Here is a 19,203-nt window from a genome sequence, read left to right as displayed (position 1 = left end):
TATGTTGTACTGTTTCCAATAGGTGAATATAAAGTCGGTTTATCAATTAAAATTATGTATTTGACTCATTTTAAAACTATTTTAGTTCAAGAGGAAAAGAAAAGCAAGAAACAATAATATAAACGGGCTTCTCTTATTTCTATCTTCATTTTATGCTACATCTGTTGTGCCACACTCACATCTTTCTGATTCTCCAAAGCTATACAAGGTGCAAAGTTGCGATACTACAGCCTCAAAGAACTCCACACTAGTTTCACTCACTGTTGCTGATTCCCAGAAGGTATGACAGGTTGTACTCCATCTAGCCTAAAAATAATATTTTTGGAGATATTTTACTGTAATTACTTAGAATTTTTACTTGCTAGAGTATAGCAGAGTTAGTTAGCCACAGACACTGAAGATGGGAGAAGCAACTGAAAACTCCAACACCCATAGCAGCTAGACAGAGTATAATATAACTCCTTAAAAGAACTGGGTAGAAAACAATGGTGAATGTCGGCTTCCCTTAAGCATTTAGCTACAATTCCTTTTAAAATACCTTGTTTTCCAAACAAAACAAGTGATTTGGCTGATAGCCTTTAGTTTGCGAGTTTGGGTTCCATTCTAAGTAAATGATTTAAGCTCTCTTTTTCAAATCTGCTCATCTACAATGATCAAGCAAATAAATGAGAACAATTGGTTGATCAAACAATACAACTAACAGTGAAAAAAATCATAGTTGGTTTAATAATTTATTTTGAAATATGGATGTTATTGCTGTTCTGGAAACACTATACACCACCCCCATTCCCAACACACACACTCTACAAAAAGTAAAAACACACTAATGTGTCTAATATTTTTACTGCCCCATTTTTTGTGTGTTTTCACCTTCTGTCCTGAACTTAATTACAAAATAGAAACAGAAGCACCAAGTACTAGACCTGAAAAGTCAGCATTTGAAACAGAGCTGGTTATTCTATGAATATAATAGTTCAATACATAAACACTTCACAACTGCATGCAGCTATTCAGCACATAATTACGTACTTTAACCTGTCAGTAAAATATATGAATAAGAGTTTTAAAAATATGTATTTCAAAAATAATTCATTTAAGATAGAAGAATTGGCTCCAAGCACCAAAGAGTTGATGTTCTTCCTCTGGACTTCCCAGGAGGCATATGCCTTCCCATTCACATGCACTTTTATCAAACAATTTCAAAGTTACAGAAAATATTTGGAAATTGATAATTTTAGTGAAAGAAGGATAAACCAGCAAGCAAACCAACTAAATACTTCACGGCCTTCCTGGAAAGAAAAGAATATGAAATAGTTTTCATTTTGCTCCAGAGAAGCTTTGCCCACAGTCATCATAGGGCTAGATCAAACTGACCTACAGCCTTAGGTCGAGGATACGTGTTCCACCCTGGAGACAGATGGGAAGCTAGAGTTACACACAGGGTCACAACTCTTCTGTGTTGCATTTTATAATGGCGGAACACTTTGGCAGACATTCCTACTTTGGATTTCATAACACTTTAAAATAACTTGAAGTAGAAAATGCTATTATTGTCATATATTGATGCTGAAATGGGATTCAGAAATTTTAATCACTTGCTAGAGATTACACTTCTACTAAGTGGAGTATTTCAACCAAATATGCTACACAAAAATACTCACAATTGGCTTCTAGTCCCATTAGCCTTCCTAGGAATAGGCAAAGGATATGATCACATTACTACTTCACAAACAGCTATGTGTATATTTATTTTTATATAGGAACACTTTCATGTGTGTATAAATATGCACACACACACACATGTATGTGCAATCTGATTTTCCTTTAAAACTAAAACTCTCTGGAGGCACTGGAATATGGAAGCTCATAACATGTTTGATTTCATGGGACTAGTAATTTCTTATTTCCAAATAGTATCTTAAAGAACATGAATTTCACAACGTGTGTATAGAAATTAGACCTTCAAAGTGTTCATTGGAATATGTAGTGAATCGGATATGGGTGAGATTCAAGACATGGTTCATTCTGAGACAAATTACTCTCTAGCTGTGAGCCTATGAAATCAAATATGTTATAAGCATCCATAATTAATGCTTCCAGAGGACCTGAAGTTTAAAAGAAAATCAGATTGTTCAGCCCATATAAAACATTCAGAATGTGAAACATACAATGCAATTGGCTTTGGACACAAGGTGCTTGGTTATATTAGACCGGACACATAAAATGGATGATCTTCTCATAATCACAGGGATCATCTCCCTTTTTATGCTTTTATTGGTGAATTTCAATTATGCATCCTACTGAGGTATAGGAATGATAGGAATATACATGTACACAATATTTTGGACTGTTTCCCTCCAGACTCCACCATCTTTACTCCCCTTCCCCATACATGTCATTGAGATTAGTATTGATAATTTCATATACATAAATAGCATTATTTAATTCATTATATTTTTATCCCCACTTTTTTCTCTCCTAAACCCCCTCCACTGCTCCATCTGACTCTCTACTTCATTTTCTGAAGTCTCTTTTGTTTCCCAATTCCTCTTTAGCTCCCACATCTAAGAGAAAATCTACAAGTATTCACTTTCTGAGACTGGCTAATCTTGGTTAGTATAATATTCTCAAGCTCCATCCATTTTCCTGCAAATGACACAATCTTGTTCTTTTTTATGACTGAGTAAAAGTCCATTGTGGGTAGATACCACAGTTTTCTGATTCATTCATCTGATGATGGACACCTAAGCTGGTTCTATAATGTGGCTACTGGTAACTGTGCTGCTATGAATGTGGATATGCATGTAACAATATAACATTCTGACTTCAGTTCCTCTGCAAAGATGCCCAAGAGGGGTATCTATGAGTCATATGGTGGTTTCATTCCAAATCTTTGGAGATACTCACTGATCTCCGTAGTGGCTATAGTAGTTTATAGTCCTACAAAAAGGGTATACTATTTTCTATTTCCCCACATCCTTGCCAGCATTTATTACTGTTTGTGCTGTTCATGTTTGTGCTATTATTTTTCTTATTTTTATATATCATTTTACAAAAGACCTGCCAAGTTTTGAGTAACAAGACTTTTCCTTGGATACCATGAATCAAAAAAATTCTTAGAGAAAGAGAATTCAGAACACACACACACACACACACACACACACACACACACACACACCTTTTTTAATTTTAATTCCCAATAGAATACTGATATTTAATCTTGAGTTATGTTTGAGCCAACTAATTTGAAAACACTGTTTATGTATACATGTGTTTTTGTTGGGGCAAACAAGAGAGAAATTCTAAGTGTAGAAATAAAACTATATGCAAACTAAAAATATACCTTTGTATTTTGTTGTCAAATATAAGTGTAAGGCAAATCCTACTAACATCATATTTTAACTTGAAAAATATGGAAAACTTTCATACATTTATAAAATTAGTACATTAGTTCACTAATAAGAGCTGGTAAGATATTATAACCAGATAAAAGGATAATCCAAAGAATGTACACATTTGTAGATCAAGAATATTGAAATTAATATACTAATAGAGGCAAAACTAGTCCCATCCAGAATGAGGAAGAGAATTCAAATTAATCTTTAGTCAAAATATTTTATTTTCATGTCTATAAGTAAGAAATATTTTGCCTTAGTATCACTTATCTACAGCTTGGAACAGAGACCCTGTAAAATCAGAATCAAGTATCCTGAATAGGTATATTCTAAACAATGTATAGTTTTCCATTGCACTAAAAAAATTTAAAACAGTTAAATTAATTGCTAATAGTTTGAGTTTTTATGCTCTATTTAATGATAAAAAAGCCCTTTCAAGTAATCTATAGGTCTAATACTATACATTCTTTATATTCTAATTACTCTCTCTTCTTTATCAGTGTTTCACAAGCCATCACTCAATATCCTGGGTCATGGAGAAGAAGTAAATAATTATATTAAGAAATTCCTTGCTTCAAGAATCTACACTATTGAAAATTAATACATTTTGGACACATATTAAAAGAAATAAAAAAGTTATCATGGCGTGGAGCATTTAATTTATAGTGTAGCACATTTTTATCAACAAAAGAAAAAATGAAGTAACAGTTGAGAAAATTTCATCAACCAAATGCAATAGCATTGGTAAGAATTTAGCAAGAAGCTGTAGCAAGAGCTGGGTCATCTGCTTGTACTCAATGCTAATGAGCCCAGTCCTAGCACAGATTTGAGTTGGTAGGAACTACAGGAGGTAGCACTGCTCATTAGGCTTTCAAAGCTTCAAAAGATTAAAGGGGGTGGTTTTCCACCTTTGGTTCAAGTGGATTCTTAAAGCATTGGGATGTTCCTTAGTGAAACTTTGAATTTGCTAGTTTCTTTATTAATTTTGACCTTTTTACATTCAATAAAGTTAACTTTACACTAAGCCCCAGCAGACTCATACTTCCCACAGTTTCAAATTATACTTAAACAACTATGCCAAACAGTGGAATTTTAGGAGGAAAGTTGGGAACATATTTTAGAAAAAGGACTTATAAAATATTCCTTTAAGACTATAATATGCTAACAAAAAAGAACAAATGTTTCTTGATTGTTCTAAAACACCTAATAACATTCATAGAACTCTTACATAGTTTTCTAAGTAGTTTCATAAATGTGGATCATTATTGCCCAGAAATTAACCTCTCCACTATACATTTGACAAGTGACCTAGCAAAAATGTGGATAACAGCTCATTTTTACAACTCCTTAAGAAATTTTTGCCAGAGGTTTGAAACTACTTCAAGCTAATTTCTATTGAAACAAAACACACACACATACACACACACACACACACACACACACACACACACACACATACACACACACACTGATATTGCTTTCAATGATTTTTTAAAAAATCAGCTTTCAGACAGGGCATGTGGTGTTTTGTATTTTTTTAAGAGTAAAAGAAATGACAACAGTACTACCAACAGTTTCTGTTTAAGTTTCATTTGCTAAGATTTTAGCATAAAGAACATCTTGTGATTTAATTAATCAGAAGATGGCAACTGCTCGAAATACTGACATGGTGAAAAGCAGATTCTTAAAATTTTTGGAATAAAATTTGTTTCTGGAAATACATCCTTCCTGTTGGTAGACAACTATTTTTGTTTTGAAAGTCTTACTGTCTAATACCTTTAAATGTTGATGGGATAAAGACTGGGTTTGGTTTTATTTTTTTAATTTGAAATAAGTTCTTTTTATAGAAATGCATATTTCCAGTTTATAGATAAACTAGTGTATGCATTAAAAAATTCTTGTTTCTCCCAATTCAATTTTTAAAATGCACTAACAGAGTTTTATGGTTTTTATATATGACACACACAGGAACTTATACAATGCTTTCTATTTTCAAGTTGAGGTATATTCTCACCTACTATTATTTATAGAAGAGCATGTTATCTGTTGACTTTGGAAAATTCAAACTAAATTCAAATTTAGTTTCAACTGAAAAGAGACTTACCTCAAATGTTTCATCAGACAACTTGAAATGTTCACGAGGCATCCATTCTTTCACTCATTCATTCATTTGATAACATAATAAAGTATGATTTGGTGACCTTTGAAGGGTTATCTAAAAGAAATGATCTGCTATGGTTAAACTGGATGTTTAGACAACTATCACCAAATTGGATAAAGAGGCATCTGTTTCTCTAATTGTCTTTCTGACAAGTCAAACTTCACCTTAAGACTGAAGGAGGAGAGATAGAAAGAGAGAGAGACCAAGACCAAGCCAAGAAATAATTTTTTTGAAACATTTTCAGGAATAAATATTTTTCAGCAACTATTATTTCAACAGAAAATGTTTCTCTTTCTCTCTCTCTCTCTCTCTCTCTCTCTCTCTCTCTCTCTCTCTCTCTCTGTCTCTCTTTCTTGATATCTGGGTTAATGGAATGTGGCTCCATTTTCCACATTTATAATTAGTAAAAATAATAATATGAATAAAAGTTTTCTATATTTTCATGTTGTCATTCCTTCTCTAAAAGTTTAAAAGTTTGATTATCATTTATTTAAAATTGGATTTTGACAGTAAAATATCACGATTTTTAATAAAATATGACACTATTCTATTGTATTCACAACATGAGAGAGATAGAACTTCCATTTCTCTATGACCACAGTAGTAACAATGACTTCTCAAAAAAAGTTGCTGAAATTGCTTAATAAGAAATAAAATTTGAATTTGAATAGGTCATCACTTTATAAACATGCACAGTAAAGATGGAGAATCATATCTTTTTTTTTTTTTTTTGGTGGTACTGGTGTTCCTGGAAGCCCTTCTACCTCTGGGCTACACTCCCAGAACTATTTTATACTATTTTATTTGGAAACAGGGTCTCTTAAGCCAGCGTGGCTGACTTTGAACCTGCACGTTCCTCCTGTCTCCACCTCCCAAGCACGGGGATCACAAGCGTGCGCCACCACGCCCGGCCAAATCATATCTTCTATAATTGTCAAGTAGAAGATTTTGGTGATGTTGGTAAAAAATTTTTTTCTAAGTTCTTGAGAATTTGACTCTCATATCTTGAGACTTCAAAAAAATAAAAATATTGTTAAAGTAAATAAAAATAAAAACTTGTTTTAAAGGGCCTCAATGTTTCATAAATTGGGATATAAATTAGTTTATATGTCATTGTGGGGATAGTCAAAACATGAATTATGTTAGGCTTCCTTGACTCCTTCTTGTTAAGTCTGCCATTACATGAAAAATAGCTAAGCACATTCTTAATGTTATCATATTGTCTTATGTAACTCTGTTTCCTGCTAGTTGCCACTTTTGTTGATTTGGTATATCAACTAGACTGACAATCCAGTTGCACAGATATGTGGACATACAGAAATATAATGTGTTATGTCATTGTCATATGTGGGAACCTTCATGTAGAACTCACATGTACCCAGTCAGCCACCAGTGGGTGTAGCCTCCTACTTCAGCCTACTGAAGCTGAAATAAAGCCATGTCTCACCACCACCCTCACCACCACCTGCCACATGCCATGCTTCTTTGATGAATGACCAGATAGAAACCCACAACTTCCCAGCCTTGGTCAGTTGCACAACACTTGGTGTAGTTGGCAGAATCTGGCACTGTCTGGTTTGGAGCTATCTATGCTGGAGGGAGAGTTGGAGGGCTGGATAGCATAGAGTGAATGTCACTTGATAACCTGGCCTTTTGGAATCATGGACACTCCCACAAACATGACCCAGAGTGGATGGAAATCACATCCAGCTTGAAGAGGCTCTCTAGCAGCTCAAAGAGATTTTTGTTAAGTGCAGCCTCTGAATGGTGGCTGGGGTCATGGTATGGGTCTTTCTCACAGTACTCTATGGGGAGATAGATCATGCTCTTGGAGAAACAGCCTGTGTGGCAAAACTCCAGGAGGAGCTGGAAGCAGAAAGGCATCTGCAGCAGGTGTTGAAAGATATAAGATGCTTTCTGGAAAAGGAGCTGCATGCAGAACTCCAGAAGGTGCTGAAAACACAAGCAGCTATGGTGAGTGTTGGAGGAGACTAATCACTTACTCGAGGAAGAAAAGGGTGCTGGCCCCACCCTATGTGTCAGAATGGTAGTCATGCAAAAGGTAAAATCCCAGCATCCCCAGGCTCTAAGTGTTGGATGAATTAGGTTGCACCCCACTTCTCTTTTAGAACTCATGGATATTTCTGAATACAATGTTTATTGCTTTTAAAGGTTTTTCTTTGGCACTGGAAATATATATTGCTGTGATGATTCTTTCTACCACACTTCTCTGCCTTGGGTAAAGTTTTATAAAACCTGTATATCTATGGAATATAACATTTTAGATATTTGTGTTCTGAATATGTACAGGCCTAATTCTGCTTTATGTTTTCCCCAAAAGTGCTAGATAACTGTTCTGTCACCTGCAAGGCAGCTTAAAAGACCTGGTGGAACTGACCTTCTGGGTCTTCAAGCTGAGGCTAACGATAAAATTTGGAAATAAAGGACTAAGGTAAAACAACCAATATTTTGGCCTTAGTCTTCTAAGGTCAAATGCAATCCAGGGAATAAGTGATGGGACTTCTAATGGCTTTGTAAATTCTGGGAAGTCACCCAATTCCCCAAAAAGGGAGATTGTGGAGACCCCAGAGCTAGAGCCACCAACCTATGCTCTGCAAAGAAATCCTCTTATGCTTTGAGTAAAGCAAAATGGTCAGCAGTACCATGATATGACCTGTCCTGACAGAGGGCATGACTGGTAGAGGTGAAGCCTCACCAAGTCCGTAAGAGTAAACCTGAGGAGCCTTGACTGACCTTAACAGCAAAATTCTTAAAAACATATTTCCCAGCTTGGCTTTGAAGTCCCAGATAAACAGTATAACCAGAGGCAAATATGCTATTTCAAGGGTGACAAATAGGATCTGTATTAAAGCCATTTGTAAGTTTCACAGGTCCAGGACCATCAGACTTCTAACAAAAGTGAAAATTCCTATATGTGTAAACTCCTAGAGGATTTGAGTCCTGTTCAAAATCTTACAAAACATGCTGAATCTTTTTTCAAGATTTGCATGACAAAAGCTTCAAGGTGTTACAATCAACCTCATTGCACCTGTTCCCTGCAATACCCTCATCCAAATTTGCTTCTTTTCACCTTGATGTTTTGTCCCTTGCCCATATTTAATAGAAAAATAGGGCAATGATAACCTGCTCTTACTCCTGCTCTTACTCCATCCTCTGGGATGTCAGAAATTTCCTGTGGTATGTTGTTTTAATATTACTGATAATTAAAAGGCATAATTAGTTTAATATATGATGTGTAAGATAACTGGACATTACCTGCCAATCAAATAAAATCTTTGGGTATATTCCTCCTGGATAACATAGCTTTTGCTCTTTCTAACTCCTTACCCCTCTTCATCCTACTTTTTGGGCCATGCATAATCAACCTGATTAGGTCACAAGTAAAATAACAAAAAACAAAACAATAACATCAACAAAAACAGAACAAAACTCACTAACTGCTCTGTTAAGAAGCTTCCTCTCTTGCAGACCAGAGGCCAACATACCCTCCTCTCAGAAGCACAGGACCTCTGAACACCCTTACAGTGCCTCTGACGCAGCTCCTACTTCTTGGTCTATCTTCGCCCCATTGTTATGCAGAAAGTAGCCAGAGAGAAAATCCAGCTGCCCATTTCCCATTCCTAACCAACTCCCTGCCCGCAGCTCAGATACCTACCTGCTGAGCCCCTGTCAAAATCACCAATGGGGATTTCAAGCTTTCTTTCCTCTCCACTATTGTTCTGTATTGCTTTCTCTCTCAAGTCCTCCTTAACGCAAAACTTCCCAAGAAAAGACAAGGTCTCCCTCTCCATCCCCATATCCACAGTCCCAAAGCCTCTGTCTGAACATCTTGGGGCACTTTCACATCCCTTTTCACCCTCAATCCTCAGGTAAAGTTGAAAGGACCAATCGAACTCTCAAAAAGTTCTCCCTAAGCTCTATTTCGAACTTCACCTTGATTGGGTGAAGATAAATTCTCACACCCCCCCAAGAAAACCTTTATCGCTGTGCCCTTTTGAGGCCCATGTTCAGGTGTCCAGCCCTCCCATCTGGAACTGCCCCAGTTAAGGGCCCTTGCCCAAGGATCTGTCTCCCCACTTCTTACCTTTAATAAGGCTCTAACTCTAGAAATCTTAGGATACACTGCTGCCCGACCAAATAGGCTTGCCTCCCAGTTTCTGTTAACACCTGGATCTTGGGTCCATTTATCTCCCCCTCGGGACTTAAGAAAGGTTTCTCTTGCTCCAAAATGGAAAGGCCTTCTCCAAGTGCTCACTGCTGCTAAGCTGCGTGAACCCTCTGGAACCCTAATGTCCTGGATTCACATCTCCCAATTTAACCCTGCTGAGAGTGACAACACAGACCTTCCTAAATATCTCTCACCCCTTTCCTTTCATTTTTCTTGTACACCCTCTCTAGACAATCCCCTTAAACTCCACTTCTCCCATGCTCATACCTCTTCTCCCATCCCCAAAAAAACATGATTCTAAAATTTTTTGGCCTCTATTTCCTGCCCTTCCTACATCAGTTACACTGCACAGTGCCTAATTGTACTGTACCTCCTTGCCAGTATGTTTTTGAAGTCTGGCAATTAGATAACTAGGAAGACAAATCTGTCTTCTTGATAAAAATCATGCCCATTTGATAATTGCCCACATATTCTCATGTTTGATGCAGTCTCCACATGTGCTCATCAGTGTCTGCCACAATCTAAGAGAACAAGTGGGATTAAACACCTCTGCCTCCAGGAGGACCAGGCGGATAACACTAGCAGAGACCCTGGAGGATGGGAGGAATGCCCATGTTGGAAATGCAGGTACTACTGGTCCTACCCATATATGGGAACAACTAAGACCTGGTAATTACATCAACCCAGTTACCATCAAAATGGGGTGAAAATAATGTAACTTTTAAAATTAACAGCCTTACTACCTGGCAGAGCTGCATTGCAGCCATAGGATTTGATAATTCCATGGCCGAGAAAAAATTAATTCTTGCACACCTAAGGCTCTGGAAGCCCTCAGTGTCAGTAGACAACAGCCAGTGGCTCAGCTCAAACACTTAAACCTCACCCTCTCCTTCTTGTGGGACACACATCTCTCCCTTTCCCTATCCTTATTGGATAACTTTTCAGACGTCAGTCAGTACTTCAGCCTGTTCCCTATGTGTGGCGCTCCATAGGTCCTTGATAATTCCCATTCCAGTGATGCCCTTTAAGGTTATGTCCACCCCAACCTGTTCATAGATGCCCTTACTCAGCTCTTCCCTCTCCTCCATCCCCTCTTTTCTCAATCTAACTTTCTGCTGGGCCAGGAACAGTTCCTTATGCCTGCCTGTGACCCGATGGATCCCTTTAAATAGGAGCTTAATTACCCTTCACCCATACATGCTTTTCCTATGCTCCTCTCAAGTCTTCACTTGCCTTGAGCCTGCCACAACGGGACTCTGTCATTCAGTACCCTGATTTCAGCCTGACCCTCTATACTGAGGCCAAGGTCACTGACCTGCTCACCACTCACCTGCTCACCTCTCCCAAGACTGACAACTTACCTGGACTTAACTGCGACGTATCCAGAACACGTGATGGACAGGCAGCCACCCTAGCTATCCTCGTAGGTGTTAGTTTACTTACAGCAGTTACAGCTATGGGACTGTCAGCATTCTCTTATCCAGGCACTCCAACTACAACTTTCTTCTTTAGCTGAGGTCGTACTTCAGAATACTACTTGCCTTTTCATAGGAGAGAAATGTTACTATTATGTCAATAAATCAGGTCAGGTGGAATATACCTACAGCATCTTAAAGGAATAGTACAAGACCTAAAGGATAAAAGGAACTCATAGCACGGAGAGGCCTCCTGGGGAATATGGAAGGGGCTGGTCCCATGGTTATTACCACTCTTGGGACTCTTTCTAACCTTAGGCCTAATCTTGATGGTGGCCTCCTACATCATCTGATGCCTTCAAGATCAAATTACCCAAATCTCTAATCAAACATTCAACTAGCTTCTTCTCAGGGATTATCAGCTGCTCCTGACAGCAACACCAGAAGACTGCTCATGGGGAGAAGCGATCACCCCGATATGAAGTCTCCATATCCATGAGCAGACACCAACTTGCTACCTCATTGATTTGCCCACTGCTGGCCTTACCTACTTTCACCTCTTCACTTGAGCGAGGAACAGCATTCATGGGACCTGTATCAACCTCTTTTGATTGGTGCCCTAGCCCCTGGATTTTGGGGCTTTATATCCCCCTAATCCTTGTCCTTTCTGTTAGACTGAGTCCACTCATTTGTTTCCTTTTCCTTGGTATTTCTGTTGGATGTGATAATCATCTTGTTTTCACCTCCCTGATAGATGCTGACAGATGCTACCTCTGACATGCCAAGGAGTACTATTCCTATACAGTCTCAGGCAAGGTGGCTGGATGATTCCTCCTATTAATTCTGTCGCCAATTGGGCCGCCGTCCTTGAAGATATGTGGCTACAAGCTTTTTCCAAACTTACACCTTGTGAAATTTTTGCCTTTGGTGCCTGGGTCCTTGGACTACTAGCTGGACTCCTAGTCACTTTGAGACTGGACTTTCTTCCTGTTAACTCCTCCCTAAATCCCCCCACATCGTCGTGCCCTTTCAGCTCAGAGCATCCAGACTGATCAACGATGCGCCATTTCCACAACCAAAACAAAAGGGGAGGAATGTTGGATGAATTAAATTGTTACTACAGAAAACCCCCGCCCATGAGCTTAGTTTCCTGAGAGCTCCTGGTCTGACCAGTTAAGCTACCATTCCTCTCTGACCGCACCTGGTCATTTACCTGAGAGACCTGCCCTCTACTGGTGCCCTTGGCCAGTCGGTAAAAGGGATATTCCCCGCTGACCCCGAGCCAATTACCTGGCTACACGACCCCCTCCCATGGGACTCTAGCCAGTTGGTTCAAAGGGCATTTCTCCTAGCCTATTAGCCCCCAGTCCATAACCCCAAGCCCCTATATAACACTGACTCCAGCACATGCTCCCTCTCCTCCTTTATCTTCTTTCTCTCTCTCCCCCTCTGTCTTCCTCTCTTTCTTTCTCTCTCTCTCTCCATTTCTTCCTTTCATATTGGCCCCTCCAAGAAATCTCTTTGCTACAAGGTGGTCTCTGGTGTGGTCAAACTTTGTCCTTTCACTAAGGAGAAGGGACTCATGAGGCTCCCCCTCACATGGTAAAAAATCTGATATATTCGCTCTGAACCCAGAGGAAGCTAGTGGAACTGGGCAGGGAGCTCCCTCAAAAGCCCACCACATCATGAGCTATTTGGCTGCTAAGGTTACAGGATCTGGGGATGGATAGTATCATCCTCAGTGGCTGGGAGATGGAGAACCTGGCAACTCACCCCCTCTGTGCATCAGAGGCTGCAGAACAGTGAACAGCCATTAGTATGGACAGGGAGCTTATTCCATATTTGACTGGATGATGACCTCTGTTCTCACAGTGTGGAGAAATGCAGAGGACCTGCTTAGATCCACAAGTAAGTTGCAGAGTTATGCTGAGCCCAGGTGCTAAGAGAATTGCGTATGAGAAATGCCATTTACAATTTAGATGCTAGAGGGTCAGGAACAGTTCGGTTCACTGTGAGGATGAGAGTCTTAGTGAACAGACTTTTCAGATCCTTTGATTCCTCTCCTGGAACCCTATGAGGGCCATGCCTTGAATTAGTTAGCTGCCATGCTTAGACTGGTAGCTAAGACCTACTGCTGACAAAGGAATTTGGGCAGTGACAAAGGTCAAGGCAAAAGAGGCCCAAGAAGGGTAAGGGAAGCCAGTTAAGGTCATTGGTCACAGATGTGGATGGATGAACTGGCAGCAGAGAGTAAACCCAAAAAGAACTGACCAGAAGCCTAATGCCCTGCTCTTGTCCCTCTGGCAATAGTTGATACCAGAACAGAAATTCCAGCTCCTAAAAAACACTTATAAGGGACTGGAGAGGGGGGACACCTGGTGTCTGAACATGAAATTGCAGGAGTACTTCCAGGAGGAGGAAGCCCCCAGCCTCAGTCACAGTTTGCATAGAGGGAGAACTTAGAACACTGCCCGCAGGTGTGTGACAGTGACTCCAGGTGCTGCCCAGAAGCAAATGTGCCAGGCTGGCAGAATTGTGTGGCTGCCCAGAGTTGCCAGGCCAATTCAGACATTCAACACCCTGTCCCTTCAAGGCCACATATTCTGGGGAAGTTTTGTGTAGGAGCTGATTTCCAAGGATACACCTGGAAGTCCCAGGTGCTGCTGAGAAGAGAGTGAGAAGGGGAGAAAACTGGCTAGTTTTCAAGAGCTCTGGAGGCCTAGCAGGTGACCTCATTTGGGGAGAGCAGTGGCTGGGCCCACCCAGTGGAAAAGACTGAGTTAGGGCAGACTCTTCCCAGGCTAGTGGAAATCCTGTCCCTGTAGACCGGGTTGTCCTGGCTGCCCCTGCTTCTATCCATCTCACTCCTGCAGGCTGAGGAGCAGGCAGTCCCACAGCATCAGGAAGAGCACAAAGTCTCAGGACTGAGGAACCTTATGTGGTACTGGAGAGAGCACGGAGGAGTCTTGGATGCCAGAAGCCTCGAATGACACCAAAACAAGAAGTTCTCCATAGCCACAGCTGCCAAGAACACAGCAGTGGACTTGAAGCATGTTCCCAGGGCTGTCTCCCTAGGAAGTGGGTTCCTTAGGCTGCACTCTTGGGAACTGTGTCCCCTAGACTGCATCCCTAGCCAGATGTGCTTACCGCATGTTAACAACCTACTGTGGGTTCCAGAGCATATCTTCAACATTTGGCAACCACCAATAGATATGCAGCGGGCAACATTGAGCATGGCAATGGCCTTTGAAGCAAGGCCTGTGGGCCACTGGAACCACATTGACTTTGGTGGGGTAGACAACATGGCTCTGGTCCATTTTGTTGTTGTTGTTTAACTGAAAACTTATCAATACTTATTATGCCAAAGTCAGTCATTAAGACAGTGACATAGTGTATTTAATACAAACAAAAATATATTACAAACAACAACAATCTTTTTTTTTTTTTTTGGTGGTACTGGGGTTCCTAGAAGTCCTTCTACCTCCGGGCTATACTCCCAGACCTATTTTTTATATTTTTATTTGGAAACAGGGTCTCTTAAACCAGCAAGGCTGGCTTCAAACCAGCGTGATCCCCCTGTCTCCACCTCCCAAGCATGGAGATTACAAGCGTGCGCCACCACGCCCGACACAAACAACAATCTTTTTATTTTTTAATTCTACCTTATAAAAATAGATTTGTAAGTGTCCTGGCAACCATACCAACAACAATTTTGCTAAACAAATAAACTAACAGACAAAAATGTCTAATTAAATTATGTACTGATATAAAGAAGCAAAGAATTAAAGCAGATGCCTTGTATAGTGGGGCATGCCTGTCATCTCAGTACTTGGGAGGCTGATACGGAAAGATTGCAGTTTGGGGGACAGCCTCCATAATCCAGCCACACCCTGCTTGAAAACAAAAAATAAGAAGGGCTGACAATGTAGCTCAGAGGTAGAAATCCCCTGGGTTAAATCCCTAGCAACACACACACACACACACACGCACACACACACACACACACGCACACACACACACACACACACATACGCACACATACACATACACACATACACGGAATTAAAATCACTTATTCTCATTTTAATATACTTATTCAGAAACAATTCAAAGCAAGCATCTTTTCCCATATATTCATAATATTTTTTCCTCTAAGGAAACTAAAATACTGTTGGGCATGGTGGCACACACCTGCAATCCCAGTACTTGAGACAGAAGGATCACAGTTTTTTGGGTTTTTTTGGGTTTTTTTTGTTTGTTTGTTTTTTTGGTGGTACTGGGGTTCCTGGAAGCCCTTCTACCTCCGGGCTACACTCCCAGACCTATTTTTACATTTTTATTTGGAAACAGGGTCTCCTAAGCCAGCACATGCAGCTAGCTTCAAACCTGCGCCATCCTCCTGTCTCTGCCTCCCAAGCGCGGGGATTACAAGCCTGCGCCACCACGCCCGGCAGGATCACAGGTTTAAGACCAGCCTTAGCAACTTAGCAAGACTCTCAGCAAACTAGCAATATCTTGTTTCAAAATTTAAAAAAAGCCTGGCTGTGTTTTATTTTCTGAGTTTTGAATAAGTGAAGCTACAAGGGAGGCTCTGCACAGCAGAGCAACATTTTTCTGCCCACCCCCACTGATGATTGCAAAGGACAGATGGCTACATGGACTTGGCCCTGGAAGCACAAAGGCCTACACTCCCACCCCTACATGGTAGCCCTTATAGCTCTGGGTGCCTCCTAGGTGATAGGCAGATGGCCCCTAGTGATCCGTGTTAGTTTCCCAGGGGCAGCAGATGGCACCACTGTATGGCAGAGAACTTTTGTCTATTAGGAATTCTTCTTTGCTTTTGTACATAGAACCTGCAGAGTTGCAGACACAGGCAAAATGAATATACTAGGCTTGGCCAGTTCTCCCACCCCTGCCTGCCACAGTCATCCTCTGAGAAATCTCTCATTCATACTCTGCCTGATGGTCGGAATTTGGGATGGTCATTTGCAATGAACCTTCCCAATTGTTGGTATGTACTGATAGTTGGGCTGTTGACTGGGGTGTGACAGTGTGGAGAGCTACTTGGAAGCCTATGATTGGCTGGTGATGCATCGACCCCTTTGGGGTAAAGTCCCTTGGCAGGAATTATGGGAACTATGCCACCAAAACACACGACCATATATCACTGATACCTTGGCCCAGGTACGGTGGCTAGAGACAGCACTTCTAGTAGATGTGGCCTAGTGGATGCATCATTCTTGTAAGCAGTATGTTGCTGTTGTAATTTGTGTTGCTGTTGTGGCATTTAGTTGCAATGCTCCTCACCCTTTGCACGAGGGTATTCAAAGAAAATGAGAATCTCGTAGATGATGAAGTGATGAAGTAGGGAGCTCCAATCGGGTAGAGTGTGAGGACAGTCAAAACATGGTGTGTTAGGCTTCCTCACCTCCTTCTGGCAAAGCTCGCTATTATATGAAAAACAGACGTGTCCCTGAGGACTCCATATCATCTTATGTAACTCTGCGCCCTGGATAGTTGCCACTTTTGTTCTGATTTTGTGTATCAGCTAGAAAGTGAAGGTCCAGTGCACAGACACAATGTTAGGATATGCAGAAAAGCCTTGTGCTAGGTAGTAGTCCTGTGTAAGAATCTCCAAGTGATGCTTGCAAATACCCACTCAGTTTCCTCTGGGTGTAGAGTCACAGGCCTCCTACTTTAGCCCAATGCAGCTGAAATAAAGTCATTCCTCACCCTCTCTGCATGACTTACTTCTTTTACTGATGGATGACATTGAACTTGCAACTTCCCAGCCTTGATCAGTTGCACAACTTTCATAGTCTATCAGAAACAGGAAACACTGGCTAAATAGAGCAGAAAAGGAATTCATTGGGAGGTTCTTGGGTAGCTCTCAGAATGATGGAAAATTCAGATAGCAAGATGGCACCAACACAGGAAATATAGCCAAGACAAGAAATAGTCACTAGTCAGCCAGACTACACAGCAAAGATCATGCATGAGGACCAGGTAAGGACACCTTATTGACAGGTTCAGAACACACTACGTCAAAATATGGCACCTTGGCATATTGATTTGAAGCTGAAGGAATTTGGAAAACCATTGGAGCCAGTTGAACCCATGGGCCTCTCCCTTCTCCCCTAAAGCAGGTCGTAAGAGTCTCTGTTAGCAGCATTCTCTCTATTCCCAGAGGAAAGAAGCAACCTTATCTCCAGAGACAAAATGAAGCCCAGAAGATTCTAAAAGAATAGACCTTGCTAAGTGTCCCCAGTTTACCATCCTTAGCTTATGACTTCATTGCCTATCAAAGCATTCCTTTACTTGCCACTTTCTCTAACCAGTACAAAATGCTCAGGTTTTTTTTTTTTAATTTATTTTTATTGGTGCATTGTAAACATATATCACATTGGAATACAAGACTTGAGAGGATATACAAGCACACATCATCCAATTAGCCCTTATCCAGTCCCCATCCCATTTGCTCCCCCTCCCTCAATCCCATGCTTGTTTGGTGATTAACTTTGATACATTTGTTTATGTACCTCCTGCGTTTTAAAGAGGCTCCAACCTCCCCTATTTCATACCCTCTGATTGGTCACCTTAATTGCTTCCCTATAGGGGCCTTTCTATAACTCAACCTCTTCCCCTTTCCTCCTAGTTATTGCAGATTAGGGGAAGCATCTGGTTTTTATTTTCTGTGATATTTCTCTGTGCATGCCGCGTTGCAAGTACTGATCCGACTATTGATGGCCCCAGTAGTGGCCTGGCTACCCGGTGGACTGATCCAGACCTCGCTGGCTCAAGCAGAGGCCTTCCCTCAAGGCAGACTCTAATCCCAGCCTCGCTGGCCCCAGCACTGGCCTAACCCCTTGTCAGGCTCCAATCCTGGCCTCGGAGGCCTCAGTAGTAACCTTGCCTCACGGAAGGTTCTGATGCTGGCCGCTGGCCCCAACACCGGCCTAACCACTTGGCAGGCTCCGATCCTGGCCTTGGAGGCCCCAGCACTGGCCTTGCCTCATGGCAGGCTCCAATGCCGGTCATTGGTCCCGGCACCGGCCTAACCCCTTGGCAGGCTTCGATCTCGGCCTTGAAGGCCCCAGCACTGGCCTTGCCTCATGGCAGGCTCCGATCCTGGCCTTGCTGGCCCTGGCACCAGCCTAACCCCTCGGCAGGCTCCAATCCTGGCCTCGAAGGCCCCAGCACCATCCTTGCCTCACGGCAGGCTCTGATCTCAGCCTCACTAGCCCCAGCACCATCCTAACCCCTCTTCAGGCTCTGATCCCAGCCTTGGAGGCTTCAGCACCGGCCTTGCCTCACGGCAGGCTCCAATCCCTGCACCTTCTTCGCCCAGCCATTTGTCCCACGTTCTCGAGGGTGCATGGTGGTAGCATTCTGCCTCTGGGGTTATTATTTCAAAGGTTCCAGGTGTAATGCATCAGATCTCTGCCTCCCCTGAGTACTGGCCACTGCCACTGCCACTGGCTCCACCATTTCAAATCTTTCCCAAGCTCTTTTTCCACTCTGAATGTTGTGCAGTGTTCCTAAGCATTCGACATTTGGTGTAATTTCTCCAAATAATAAGGTTGGTAGGATCCGATTTCTGCTTCTCCTGAATACAAGTCTCCACCACCATCACGAAGACCACTTCCAACACCGCCTTTCTCCTAGGTCTCCGCTAAACTCTCTCCTTATAGGTGATGTCCAAGATTCTTAAGAATGTAGAGAAGAAGCAGTCCTCCTTCACGGGGAATTTTTCCAAAAGTTCCAGTTCATTTGGATAAGTTTTGTCTGCATCTCCAGTATCCTGGCATCTGCCATGGCCTTTTTTTTTTTTTTTTTTTTTTTTTTAATAAGAGAAGACAGTGTGTGTGGTTTGAGGAGGTTGTGGGATCAGGCACTCAGTAGAACTGTGACCCGAGCCCGGTTTCCCCATGTGTCCAGTGTGTTCCGCACGACTCTGCCTGGGGTCCAGAGTCCTGCGACCTGGGCCCCAGCTCTTCCAGGGGTCTGGCGTGCCCTGCCTGACCCCCACCCGGGGCCCAGGGC

This window comes from Muscardinus avellanarius (genome assembly GCF_963383645.1).
Source record: "Muscardinus avellanarius genome assembly, chromosome: 3".
Taxonomy (NCBI): domain Eukaryota; kingdom Metazoa; phylum Chordata; class Mammalia; order Rodentia; family Gliridae; genus Muscardinus; species Muscardinus avellanarius.
This window is presented reverse-complemented; position numbering follows the sequence as displayed.